The sequence below is a fragment of the Sorex araneus genome, chromosome 4, assembly GCF_027595985.1.
Source record: "Sorex araneus isolate mSorAra2 chromosome 4, mSorAra2.pri, whole genome shotgun sequence".
Classification (NCBI taxonomy): Eukaryota; Metazoa; Chordata; class Mammalia; order Eulipotyphla; family Soricidae; genus Sorex; species Sorex araneus.
In genome coordinates this window covers 111,814,280-111,828,247 of record NC_073305.1, presented here as the reverse complement: position 1 = coordinate 111,828,247, position 13,968 = coordinate 111,814,280, and positions in this window count along the sequence as shown.

The following is a 13,968-nucleotide window of genomic DNA, read 5'->3' as shown; positions in this document are numbered from 1 at the left end:
TTTCTATTCAGTGGGTGCCAGTGTTTACTTGTTGTTACATATATTGTTGTATTGTTGTTACATATGTATAAGCATTATTATTTTTGAGCCTCTTTAAGATACAGTTACAAAGTTGATCATGGTTGGGTTTCAGTCATACAGTGTTCCAATGCCTATCCCTTCACCAGTGTACACTTCCCATCACCACTGTCCCCAGTTTCCCTCCTAACACCCCAGCCTGTCTCTATAGCAGGCAAATTCCTTCCTTCCTTCCTTCCTTCCTTCCTTCCTTCCTTCCTTCCTTCCTTCCTTCCTTCCTTCCTTCCTTCCTTCCTTCCTTCCTTCCTTCCTTCCTTCCTTCCTTCCTTTCTTTCTTTCTTTCTTTCTTTCTTTCTTTCTTTCTTTCTTTCTTTCTTTCTTTCTTTCTTTCTTCTCTCTCTCCTTCTCTCTTGCATTCCTTCTCTTTCTCTTTCTTCCTCTCTTTCTCTCTCCTTCTCTCTCTCCTTCTCTCTTTCTCTCTCTCTTTCTCTCCCTTTCTTCCTCTCTTTCTCTCTCCTTCTCTCTCTCCTTCTCTCTTTCTCTCTCTCTTTCTCTCCCTTTCTTTCTTTCTTTCTTTCTTTCTTTCTTTCTTTCTTTCTTTCTTTCTTTCTTTCTTTCTTTCTTTCTTTCTTTCTTTCTTTCTTTCTTTCCTTCTCTCTCTCCTTCTCTCTTGCATTCCTTCCCTTTCTTTCTCTCTCTCTCTTTCTTTCTCTCCTTCTCTCTCTTTCTTTCTTTCTTCCTCTCTTTCTCTCTCCTTCTCTCTTTCTCTCTCCTCTCTTTTCTCCCTTTCTTTCTTTCTTTCTTTCTTTCTTTCTTTCTTTCTTTCTTTCTTTCTTTCTTTCTTTCTTTCTTTCTTTCTTTCTTTCTTTCTTTCTTTCTTTCTTTCTTTCTTTCTTTCTTTCTTTCTTTCTCTCTCTCTCTCTCTCTCTCTCTCCCTCCCTCCCTCCCTCCCTCCCTCCCTCCCTCCCTCCCTCCCTCCCTCTCTCTCTCTCTCTCTCTCTCTTTCTTTCTTTCTTTCTTTCTTTCTTTCTTTCTTTCTTTCTTTCTTTCTTCTCGGTCTCTCTCTCTTACACTCTGTTTCTGTCTCTCTCTCTCCCCTTTGGGGCATTATGAGTTGCAATACAGTCACTGAGAGGTTATCATATTTTGTACAAGTATTATTAACTCATATGCATGGTTTGATCAGAGACAGGAGAAGACCTTCTACTTGAATAGCAGCACAGTCTTAATAATGTGGAAGACACATGGTTGGAAAGTCTACAAAACCAGACAACCAGGAAAGAGTTGCTCAAGATACAATACACCCATATCATTTGAGTAATTAATGAATATCCTACAAAATACCTGGATGTGTGCCCACTAAGGGAATAGACAAAGCATAATAGATAATATCAAAGAGGTGAAGATAGGTACCAATCCAGAAACACTGGGAAAATTACTATGGTTAAAAAGTGCATTTGGGACCAAAGTATAGTTTTTGTGGAGCCTCTTATATGTGTGTAAAGTATAGAAACAAAAGCTCTGTTTCTTAGTTTGCCTGTTTTCATGTGAAATAAGCCAGGCCATCTAAGCAAGAACATTTACTTTGTTTTCTAAATTGCTGACTCTAAGAAAAATTTCTCTTTGTTACAAAGTTCAAATTCCAAAAAAAGCTCAGGGATGGGGAATTCAAAGAGTCTCTGGAGAAAATGTTTTAAAATTAGAAGCATCTTATGTTAGAGACTAAATATGACACTAATTGTTTTTCCTTTTATCTTTAACTTTTATTATTTTTATCCTCTCATTTGTCAGTATGTTCAATTTAATTTGAGAGCAATTTTAGCCACTTATATACTAGTCTGAATATGTTGAACAAGAATCTTAGTTTTTCTCTTTTATTTGTCCTTTCATGCCACATACATTTGTTGATTATACTTGATGGTTTTATTTGTCTTGATAACATGTTCTTCCAATTATAGACAGGATAGAATTAATAAGAATACAATACTTAGGTTTAATCACCACATAATGCCCAATATTTTTTGCATAGCAAATATGCATGAAGTTGAGTTACTTTGTCAATTTACTCGTGACATATAAGCAACACTTTCTGTACTCTAATCATGATTACAAATTCCAAGAAAATTCACTGTCAATTATATAGTGATTACAGCTATTGATGATTGATCATATTTATAATCTTGAGGTTAAGCAGAGAAACTCTGAAGATAAAAGAAAACAAGCATAATTTAGATTTACTTCTGTCTCTGCCACTTTAACTCTCTGCCCAAGTACAAATTATTTAAACTTTTCTAAGTCTCAATTTTCTAAGCTATAGATTGGGATTAAGAAGTAAAATAAGGATTGTATTAGACATAAAAATTAATAAATTATAGTATTTCAGTAGTTGTAATAGTAGTAGTAATTATTATTATGAACTATGAAGACATATTCAGAGAGATGAAAGCAAATTTTTGTCAGATAAGATAAAAACCTAGTCTCATATTTGAAATATAATTTCAACACTTCAATGTTGTCATCAGCTTGGAAGAACTATTGACTTTAATTCTTTTCTTCATTCTATGGGTGAGGAGGAGATTCCTGTCATAGGATTATGGCCCAAAAGTAGATAGATGAGATGAACAGTAGTTCATCAAATTACTTTTAGCTTAAAGGAGGAGGATGTGACATGCCATGCAGGTTCACATGCATATCAAGAATAACTTCAGACTGGCTGGTGACCAAAACCCTTACTTGGGAACAAGCAGACACTTTTCTCTTGACAATAACTGCTGTTTGGCTAGAGCTTCAGAACTCCTTCTACATTCATGGAATGGAATGTATAAGAAAACTTGCAATTGAGACAGAAGAGACCCTTCTGGTTATTCTAGTGGTCTAGGCAGCACATAATATTGGCCTTCAGTGAGGCCTTGCATTACATGTATTTTCTCATACTGATTTTTGAAGGCCTGAATGATACTTAAGAGATAGAGTGATGTTACTTAGAAGTCTTGAGATCTGCTGAGCTCATATGTCAGGACATGACTAAGTCTCACTTGTGGGAAGGACCATATTCATAGTTATACTAGTATGCATCAGAATATAAACAACCTATGTCCACTGTTTAGATATATTGTAACAGGATTATAGCTAGATTGAAGAATTCAGTCCACAAATACTCATATCTTTGACTTGTTCTTTTTTTTCAAATACATATCACCCATCTACTAGGGTAATTCTATGATTATATTATCGTTATTGACATTATCACTTTGTGGTTTAAAGACAAGGATGTCAAATAACCTTATTTTCTTTTCAATTCTTCTTACATACCCATGATTCTACTTCATGTGACCTGTTATTTCAATAGGGAAGAACAATGAATATCTAACTGCTTTCTCCATTTTGGCATCTCATTGATTTTAAATGTTCTTTCTCATGGGGAACAGAATTTGCTTCAGTGAATCTGTGGTTAGGTGTCTTCATTATAACATTTTTAGGGAAACAGCCAAGAATAACCACTTTTTTCTTGTGACTGAACATTATAATAGTATATTCTTGTATTAAATATTTATTTTTAAAGGATTAAAAAAAGAATAGAGTGATAATATAGCAGGTAGAAAACTTATGTTGCTTACAGTCAGTCCAAATTTGATCCACAGCATCATATATGATTCCCTGAGCCTGCCAGGAGTGATTCCTGAGTACAGAGCTAGGAGTTAACCTGAGCACTACTGCTAATGGCCCAAAGTCAAACAAGAAATATAGAAGGATAAAGTATTTTGAATGGCCACGATATAGCTGGGTATTTATTATTATTCTTTTAAAAATGTATTTTAATGAGTCACTGTGAGATACAGTTACAGACTTATAAACTTCTGTGATTACATTTCAGTCATACAATGTTCAAATACCCATCCCTCCATTCTCATTTGTGCCAGTGCCCATTCTCCACCACCAAAGTTCTCAGTATCCCTTCCATCACTTCCACCATTTCCTACCCTCTGCCTCTGTAGAGGCACATTCCCTCTTAGTCTCTCTCTCCTTTGGGGTGTTATGGTTTGCAATACAGGTATTAAGCGGCCATCATGTTTGGTCCATAGTCTACTTGGAGCATGCATCTACCATCCCGAGCGAGTCCTCCATAATTTACCTAGTGGCCCCTTCTCTGTCCCAGCTGCCTTTTACCCCAGCACATTAGACCAACTTCCAAGCCATAAAGCGATCCTCCTGACCCTTATCTCTACTGTACGTAGTGTTAGTATCCTACTATGTTGCTTTATAGTCTACAAATGAGTACAGTCATTCTATGTCTGTACCTCCCTCTCTGACTCATTTCATGATTTCATCTTTTCTAACAGCTGCATAGTATCCCATTGTATATATACCAAAATTTCTTTAACCAGTCATCTGTTCTTGAGCACTCTAGTTTTTTCCAGATTCTGGCTATTGTAAATAGTGTCACAATAAACATACAAGTTCAGATGTCATTTCTACTGCACTTTTTTGCATCTTCAGGATATATTCCCAAAAGTGGTACTGCTGGGTCAAGTATGAGCTCAATTTCTAGTTTTTTGAAAAACGTCCATACTGTTGTCCAAAAAGGCTGGACCAGTCGGCATTCCCACCAGCATTGAAGGAGAATTCCCATCGCCCCATATCCATGCCAACACCGGTTGCTTTTGTTTTTTTGGATGTGTGCCAGTTTATGTGGTGTGAGATCATATCTCATTGTTCTTTTCATCTGCATCTCCCTGATAATTAGTGATGAAGAGCTTTTTTTCATGTGCCTTGAGGCCTATTCATTATTCTTATGTCAGTGTTATTTCTCTTGTGTAATTAAATATGGATACATCCAAATTTCTGTCTCAGAATTCTGGAAAACACGGTATTTAAATTGTGAGTGCAGAAATTAAATTCCTTAATCCTCAAACAATTGGCATTTGAAGCTTCTGTCAAGACATGGATCTAGAAAAGCTTGGTGATCTTTGCCATGTGTTCAGGCCCAGTATCTCATGAGACAAAACTTTAGGGGTTATTCTCTCTCGCCTCTTTAACTTCCTCTTTATATGAGCTTTACTATTTTCCATTTGTATTTCCATTTGAGATTTTGTTGAAGACGTGAAATAAGAAAGATTTTAGAGTCCTAGTTAGCTTTCTTTATTGTGGGAGTGAGTGAGAGGAGCAGCCTCTGCAGAGCTCAATGACCCATGTTTGGCAAAGAATTAAATCCAAGAAACCTGTATCGGCTCCAGCCCTTTGAGACAGCTCTCAGGCCCAGGAGAAAGATTTTGTGGTTTTATTTGTTCTTATGTTTGATTTGGAGTTTGGAGACCATAGCTAGTGGTGCTTAGGGTTTATTTCTGCAGTAACAGGGATCTGCCATACACAAAGCAAGTGACTTAGCCCCCATAGTATTTCTCCAACTCCTTGTTGTGTTTTTAACATATGTCTTAAAAGTTAAAACACAAAATGCCTTGCTTAAAATGAGACATCTTGTGTAAGTTAGTTTAGTAGGAACTAAAGTAAATAGTTCCTCTCGTCTTGAACTATGCTTTCTATTGGCCAGATCACATTGGAAACCAATTTGGATAACATCTATGAAGATGACTCAAGCATCAGCATTCTACTTCCCTGCTCCATCTACCACACCTTTGAGACCTGCAATATGAAGTAGAGCAGGATAACCACAAACGAACCTGATTGCAAGTAGGCTTAAGATCGGCACTAGCACAATCCCTTTACTTTCCATTCTAAGTCTATAGTGCTCTCAGCAACATATAAAACTGCCTAGCAATTTATTCTCTATCATTAAAATCATATGGATACATGTATGCAAATCCTAGAAACATCTGGGAAATGTTTTGTAAGCTGAATTGTTTTGAAGAAAATATTTTGAAAGAATTGTATGCTAGTTGCTTAATGCAGATCTACATTGTAATGTTATACCATGATATTAGTTAGAAAGAGTATACTAACTTGTGCCATAAATTTTTTCTAAAATCTCATTTTATATAGCTCAACTAATTCAATAAATATGTTAAGTAAAATAATCAGTCTTAATAATTAAACACATTTTAATGTTGATCATGAGTTATTGATTCTTATATGTAAGAAATTTATACCCCTTTTCTGTACTTTTTTTTGCAACTTGCAGATCATATATCTGTCAATTTTCTATTACTCTTTCTATTATAACTTTTTTAATTCTTTATAATCGTCAAAGATTCTAGAAGGCTTGGTGGGTAGGGCGTTTGCCTTTCAGATGATTGACCTGGGCTTCAATCACTGATACCCGGTATGGTTCTCTGAGCACAGTCTGGAGTATTTCCTGAATGCAGAGCCAGGGGTAATCCCTAAGCACATAGGGTGTGACCCTAAGCAAACACACAAACAAAATTCTGGAAGAGTCCATTTATATCCAACTTGCCAAATTTGGTATTTTTTTACTTGTCATACTGCAACATGGTATTTACTGTGACACAGAAAAATCAAAACATAGTTTAAAATAAAAATTTGTTTAGAACTAGTGATACTGATAGGACTTCAAAAACACATAAATGTACTAAGGGCATACCAATTCTATCAAAAATACATTCTCTCTCAGCCCATCAGTTAGAAGATGCCACAAACAAAATAATCATAATTATAAGAATTATTGATAACAGAAAAACCTTATTTTTGTATCTTCAGTCATATCTGGTGGTGCTCAAGACTAACTCCAGATGGGGCTCATATATTTCTTCAAGTGATAATTCTGCTTCTTTCACTTTTTTCTTCTGAAACTTCTATAATGCAAATGCTGTTTTCTTCCTGCTATCCACATAATTCCCGTGCTACCTTTATTATGTCTTAATTTTTCTTCTTTTTCTGGGTCATTTTGAATTGCTTTCATACCTTTACCTTTGAACTCATAGATTTAATTTTTGTTTCTTCTATCATGTTACTGAGCCTATTTTTTTATTTAGAAATAAAAATAGAATTAGAATTCTATTTCTAATAGAATTCTATGAGCTTAGAATTGTGCTAGACATCCAGATCAGGAAGCACAAGATGTTTCAAACAAATTCAACTTGAAAATAGATGTATTTGAATCTTACTGTTTATACTTAAGTATTTGTCTTCTCTTTAATGTGTCCTACTACTCACTTTCTGTCATTATTCTAAGCATTTTCTGTCTATTTTTCAAATATAGAAAAAAGCTACTATATTTTTTCACTTTTTGTACTTTTCTCAATTTCTCAATATGTTTCTCTGTTTTTGATGATGTTTTATTTTATTAATTTTTAAAATATAATCATTTCAGGTGCATTATCAGAACTATGGCTTTTAAATCTTCAAGTAGCTTGCCTAGCTAACTCTGTCACATTAGTTCTTTCAAGGACATTGCCTTAATGTAGTACTGTTGGTGAATTCCTTTGTCTATCTACTATAAGACTGTAAGCTATGATTCCAGTTTCAAGTAGGGGAACAGAATGACTGGAGGTTTTCAATCATGGGTGAGTGATAATGACTGTAATACCAATTGAGTATAGCAGGGTGTGACCCAGGGATTTGTGGTACTTATTGCCAATCCCCTATGGTGGCAGTGAAATTGAGCAGGTCTTTTAAATGGCCAGATATTTGATGTCACCAGTGCTCATCACTCAATGGGCTAACTTAGTCTGTAGATGAGGTTGATGACTAGAAAATTCAGTTTTCACTGCAGATAGACTCTGGGACTAATAGAGAGTAGAGCAGAGACTGGTTAGCCATAGATTTTCAAGAAAACATGAAAGGTAGTGGATTCCCCTTCCTGAGTATGCTTTAAGATATCTATAGGTAGTTTTCTGTCTAAATGGGTATGACTTGCTTCCTTACAGTAGATACGGATTAACAGAAGCCAGTTCTCTTTGTCTACCAGGGGAAAATACTCTGAGAGTTCTCTCTATTCATCACTAGCTCAGTTATTTGCTAGGAATGGGTTGAGTTCTTTCAGAATTTTGCTGTCATATTATGAGGCCAGAGATATAGCTGTTATATGTATAAGGCGCTGAATTTGATCCCCAGAAACATGTACAGAGTAAGGAGAGGAAGGAGGAGAACAAAGAGAAAGAGAAAAGAGAGAAAAAAAAAAGAAACAATTATAAATCTATTTTTTGATCTAAAACACATCAAGCTGTAAATTCAAATTGTTCTCACCTTCTAGTAGTAGTAAATGTTGGATCCATGTAGAAATAAGATTAAATCTCTGTGAAAGACTGAATTATAAATATTTCAAAGATTTCACAAATAATTCTTCAAAGAAAATGAGTAGCTCATGGCAAAAAAATATAATCAAGGAGAAAAGTAGATGGGCCTAAGACATGAGAAAAAAGATAAAAAACAGAATTTCAGAATTTAGATTGGTATTTGGAGTCAACAATTACAAAATAAGGAAATAAAAAAACTACCAAAAATGACCTTTGTTAACAACCTTGATAAGTTGTAATACATCATGGATGGAGAGGATTTTGTGTCAGAAGGGCCTATAGTAAAGATATGGAGAATAAAAACATTTAGAACTTGTCTCAGAGCTCCATTAACTGCTATTATACCATAGCAAAATCTAGAGATTTATTAATCATCTTGATGTTCCATGGCTGGAGCGATAGCACAGTGGTAGGGCATTTGCCTTTCACACAGCCGACCCGTGTTTGATTCCTCTGCCCTCTCGGAGAGCCCAGCAAGCTACCAAGAGTATCGCACTCACACGGCAAAGCCTGGCAAATTGGATATGCCAAAAACAGTAACAATAAGTCTCACAATGAGAGATGCTACTGGTGCCCGCTCGAACAAATCGATGAGTAATGGGATGACAGTGACAGTGACAGTGATGTTCCATGGAAACTAACAACTCACTAATATTGACATAGTAGTAATGGGAGATTCCAAGCAACATAAACTATAATGCATCTCATAGCACAGTGGATATAGTATGGATAAAATCTTTATTAAGGAAATAATAAAACATTATTATAAAACTTAAAGGAATGAAATAGACCAATATACTAGAAACTTTCTATATTATAAATGTATCCATCTTTCTAATTTTATCTATAAATTGATGTAATAACCATTAAAATTCAAAAAGAGATTTTGTGAAACTTGAAATGCTTATTTTAAAATTTATATGGAAGAATTAAGGGAACAAAATAGTGAATAAAATTGAAAAATAAGTCAATAATTACACTACAGAGTGCAGTTCAATTGAGTTTCTGAAGAGAAAAAAAATCACTGGATCTGGCATATACCCAAGAGATGAACTCATTGAGGGATTGCAATAGGCAGAGTGTAAGCCTGGCAACCTGGCATAGAAAGAAGGAGCTGGGAGGAAACTCATTCATCTTGGATCTCTGGAGGGTAAAGAATAGCACTCATTCATGAATTTCTAAGGTACCATAAGATGAGACAGAGGCAGAGGTGTTCTAAGTGCATAGATTCCCATAGACGTTAAATTCTGCCATTGCACACGGAGTGGAAAAGAGCCTAGCAGGCTGCAGGAGCCAGTGCAGACACCCTGTTGACGCCTGCTACCACTGGGAAGTACCTTCATGCAGGATGCAAGCCCCTTACCAGGTATCAAGCACAACAGATTCATGCAGACAGAAAGGCACTTCACCAAACTAGTGACAGCCTTTTGACACTTACTTAGATAAGCCAACTGACTCACTGCCTCTCAATGCAATATGGCAGGTTAGCAACTACGAACAGGTCTCCTTAAAGGATGGCAGTGATCAAGAGACTGTTACCCAGACCTGCAGAACATAACAGAGAACAGAAGTTTGCCAAGGGATAATGGCAAACTATCCAAAGAACACTGATTATCCAATCAGATCTTCTGAATGTAGATACTCAGGCACTTTGGGGGAATTTCTCTCTGAAATATAGTCCCTCAAAGTTATAAAGAATGTGGTTCACAAACAAACACAAGTCAAAATTGCTGTAGACCACATAAACTTTGTGCAACAAATCTATTAAACACAGCATTACAGAGAGGTTGCTACCCAGGTTTATAGATTTGGGATTTATAATTGCAGCCAGGTTCTGAAAATTCAAACCCCCACAAATTCAATGGGTATGGAGACCAACCTGTGGGAAAGTTGTTATTTATGTAGTATATGTCATCATAATTCCCAGATGCTTCTTAGGCCTGCCCAACTTTGAGCCATATACGTTATCAGATCAGCATTTGTTAAGCCTGGTCAGCACTCCAGGCAATCTGTATATCAGCACTGTAGCACTGTAATAGCCATAAGGCGTTTGTGGCCAAAAATACCTGACAGTAATACAGGCCCAGCAAAGCTCAAAATCACAGGTACAAGTCTAATCTTGCAAATGTGACTACCTGATTGTTGCTCAGGCAAGCTTGCACTCAAAACTCCACAGCTAGACTTCAAGTAGCACAAAGAATAATGAAAAAAATTAAGGAACTCAGCCTCATCAATGCTGGGGTTAAAAGTCCAAGGCTGTCCTCAGTAGCATCAGAACTTTATAAATTACCTGAGGAACAGTTCAAGGCAACAATCTGTTGATGTTAAGTGACATAAAGGAATCAATGGAAGAGACTATCAATGAATTCAGAAAACTGGATGAGAAAATGAGAGAAAAGATCATCCAAACAAATAAATTAGATAAAGAATATAATAGCTAGGCTAAAAACAATACTTTGGTGTACCTGCAGTAGCACAAAAGCTGAAATTTGAATCAGTGACTTAAATAACAAGAAATATAATGTCAGAAATAAAGAAGAAATTGAACAAATGACTAGAACTGAGGAGAACATAAGAGCTTTATGGTAAATTGAATAACTTCCACACCATAGGGATTTCAGAAGGGGAAGAAGGAAAGGGTAAAGAAAAAGGAATCTTTCCAAATAGTTCTAGAGATTAATGTCACCTGGATACCAAAAGTAGACAAAGATATTACTGAAAACAAAAAAATTCAGACTAATATGCCAGATGAAGAAAAATACAAAGATCCTCAATAAAATCTTGGCAAACAGAAAACAAAAGTGCATTAAGCACATCATATATCATAACCAAGTTAGATTCATTTCAGGGATGAAACAAGGACTGAAAAATACACAAATCAATTAATATGATATACCACATCAATAACAGAAAGATAAAATCATATGTTTATCTCAAGATGCAGAGAAAGCACTTGTCTAGGTCCAAAACCCATTCATAATGAAAATCCTCAAAAAATAGGAATTGAAGGAACATAAGAATGTTATGATCATACAACATATATCTCAAACATCATCCCTAATGAGGAAAACTGAAAGTCTTTCTGCTAGAATCATGCACAAGACACAGATGTCCATTTTTACCCCTACTGTTCAATACAGTATTAGAAGTCATTGCCACAGCAAATAGGAAAGAAAGGGAAATTAAAGACATTCATGTAAGTAAAGAAGCCAAACTATCACTATTTGCAGATGTGACATGATATTGCACATAGAAAACCCTAAAGATTATTCTAAAAAACTCCTAGAAACATAAATTTATATAGTAAATCACAGGCTTCAAAATTAATGCACAGAAATCTCTTGAGTTCTTATATGTGAACAATACAAAAGAGACAGTAAAAATTTAATTATAGTTATGATTACGTCCAAAAACCAAGTCAGAAAGAAAAAGCTAAATCCCAGATGATCTCATCAGTTTGTGGTCTATAAGGCAAAAATCATGGGATTATAGAATTCCCAGTAGAAGCAACCCGGAGGTAGTGAATATAACTCTTACTTATGGCTGCTGGGGGTTAGGAGGTGTAGGGGAAAGGATCTTCAGATAAGGTTGGAGGAACCCAGGCATTCAGGTGGTGGGCATGGTGTAGCAGTACTGCATGCATAAAACATTAATTCATCAGTTCTATTGTTAAAAAGTAAATAAATAAATTGCTAAAATAGTATAGATTAATGTAAATTATTTTTTTACATTTTAATTAAATAGTAAATTGCAGATTTTATTCACTCATGTGCAACATGTGTTTATATATTCATAGTAATTAAAATACATAGCACATAGCAATTGCTCTTGGCACGGAAGTGTGATTTTGTGCACTTTAAAAAATTTGATTAGGTGGAACATGTGATTATTATTCTAGATACTCATATTTTCCTAAATATCTTTAAGATTAATTTCTTAAATTATGAAAATGTAACATATTTAAACATAAAACAATTGCAAAACAGAATATTTAATTTATTTTAGTTTATTTGTCTGTTTGGGGGCTGCACCTGTCTACTTACTACTTACTACTGGTTCATACTGGGGGCTTACTACTGGTTCTGCTCAGGGTCATTCCTGACAGTGCTGAGGGAACCATATGTGGTGCTGGCATTAAACTGAAGTTAGCTGTGTGTAAGGCAAGTGCCTTAACCCCTGTATCTTCTCTCTCCAGCCTGAATTTATTTTAGTACTAAATTAATTTTTATTAAATTTTATTGCTATGCACACCTTTTTTTTATGAAAAGCAAAATATCTTGTAGGAAATAGGATACCGTAAAGTCCCTAATTATATATTTTCAACCTCTAATTATTAACACAAAAAATAGCATTGAGAAAACAATTAAGTATAATTGTACGCTTCCCTGAATGGGTTCATTTTTAATGCTTGGAAATTATGTTTCAAATATTTTCGTTTTGATTTGAAAAGTAAAAATAAAAAAAAGGACCCTATGATATCTTGGAAATTTTATCATAAGAAAATATCATTTGGCATCTGAAAAAATAAAAAAAGTAAAAATAATAAATATTACAATGGATTCTTTAATTCTTCTAGAATTACATGTATCACATTTACATGTCCATTCTTAATTTGTAACTAGAGCTGTGGGTTAGCATCTTCATGAATGTAGCATATTTTACAAATCTAAGAAATAAGATTCTAAATGATAGAATGCAAGCATTTTTTAAAACTTATAATGTATATTGTCAACTTTATTCACAGTAATTTTTTACTAATTTACATAGGTACAGTGATACATGAAAATTATCATTATATTAACAACATTTATTAAATATAGTTTAATCTTTTTCTGACTGCTATTATAATTGTCTATGATAGAATGTCAACACAAATTTGTTAAAAGGTCACAAACCTCTGAAGAAATTCTGAAATTTGATAAAGCACTTGATGATGGAAAATGTTTTTCTTTTCTTTCCTGTCTTTCTCTTCCTTCCCTTTCTTCCCTCCTGTCTAATCTGAGGAACCTGTGTGTTTGTGATGGCCAATTACTGTTTTGTCTACCAGAAGTAATTGACCCTTGAATCTTTTTGAAAGCATTGTTAAAAGACTACTGAATAATGGGTTTATCGTTTGCTATAGTTGTCCTGGAGATCACACCTGGAAATGCTTAGACCTTATGGTACTCAAGACTTGCACATGTGTGCTCTATCCATTGAGCCACACTCCCATCACTAAATTTTAGAAAATAAATCCAGTCATTTTTATACAAAGTTGTTCATGATTGGATTTCAGTCATATAATGTTCCAACATCCGTCTCTTCACCTGTGTAATTTCCCATCATTAACGGCCCCAGTTTCCCTCTCTCTCTCTCTCTCTCTCTCTCTCTCTCTCTCTCTCTCTCTCTCTCTCTCTCTCTCTCTCTATCTATCTATCTATCTCTATCTCTCTCTTTCTCTCTGTCTCTGCCTCTGACTCTCTCTGTCTCTTCTCTGTCTGTCTGTCTCTCTCTCTCTCCTTTTGGGCATTATGGTTTGCAATACAGATGCTGAAAGGTGATCATGTATATCCCTTTATCTACATCTACTTTCAACATTCAGTTCTTATCCAGAATGATCATTAAATCCAGAGTCTTTCTGGCTACTTGCTTTTCCTAAGGAAATGACAGTTTGCTAATTTCATTAATGACAGAAAGAAACAACGAAATTACAAGAAAAAATTCAGTTATTAATACTCTCATAAAATCACCTAGCCAGTGA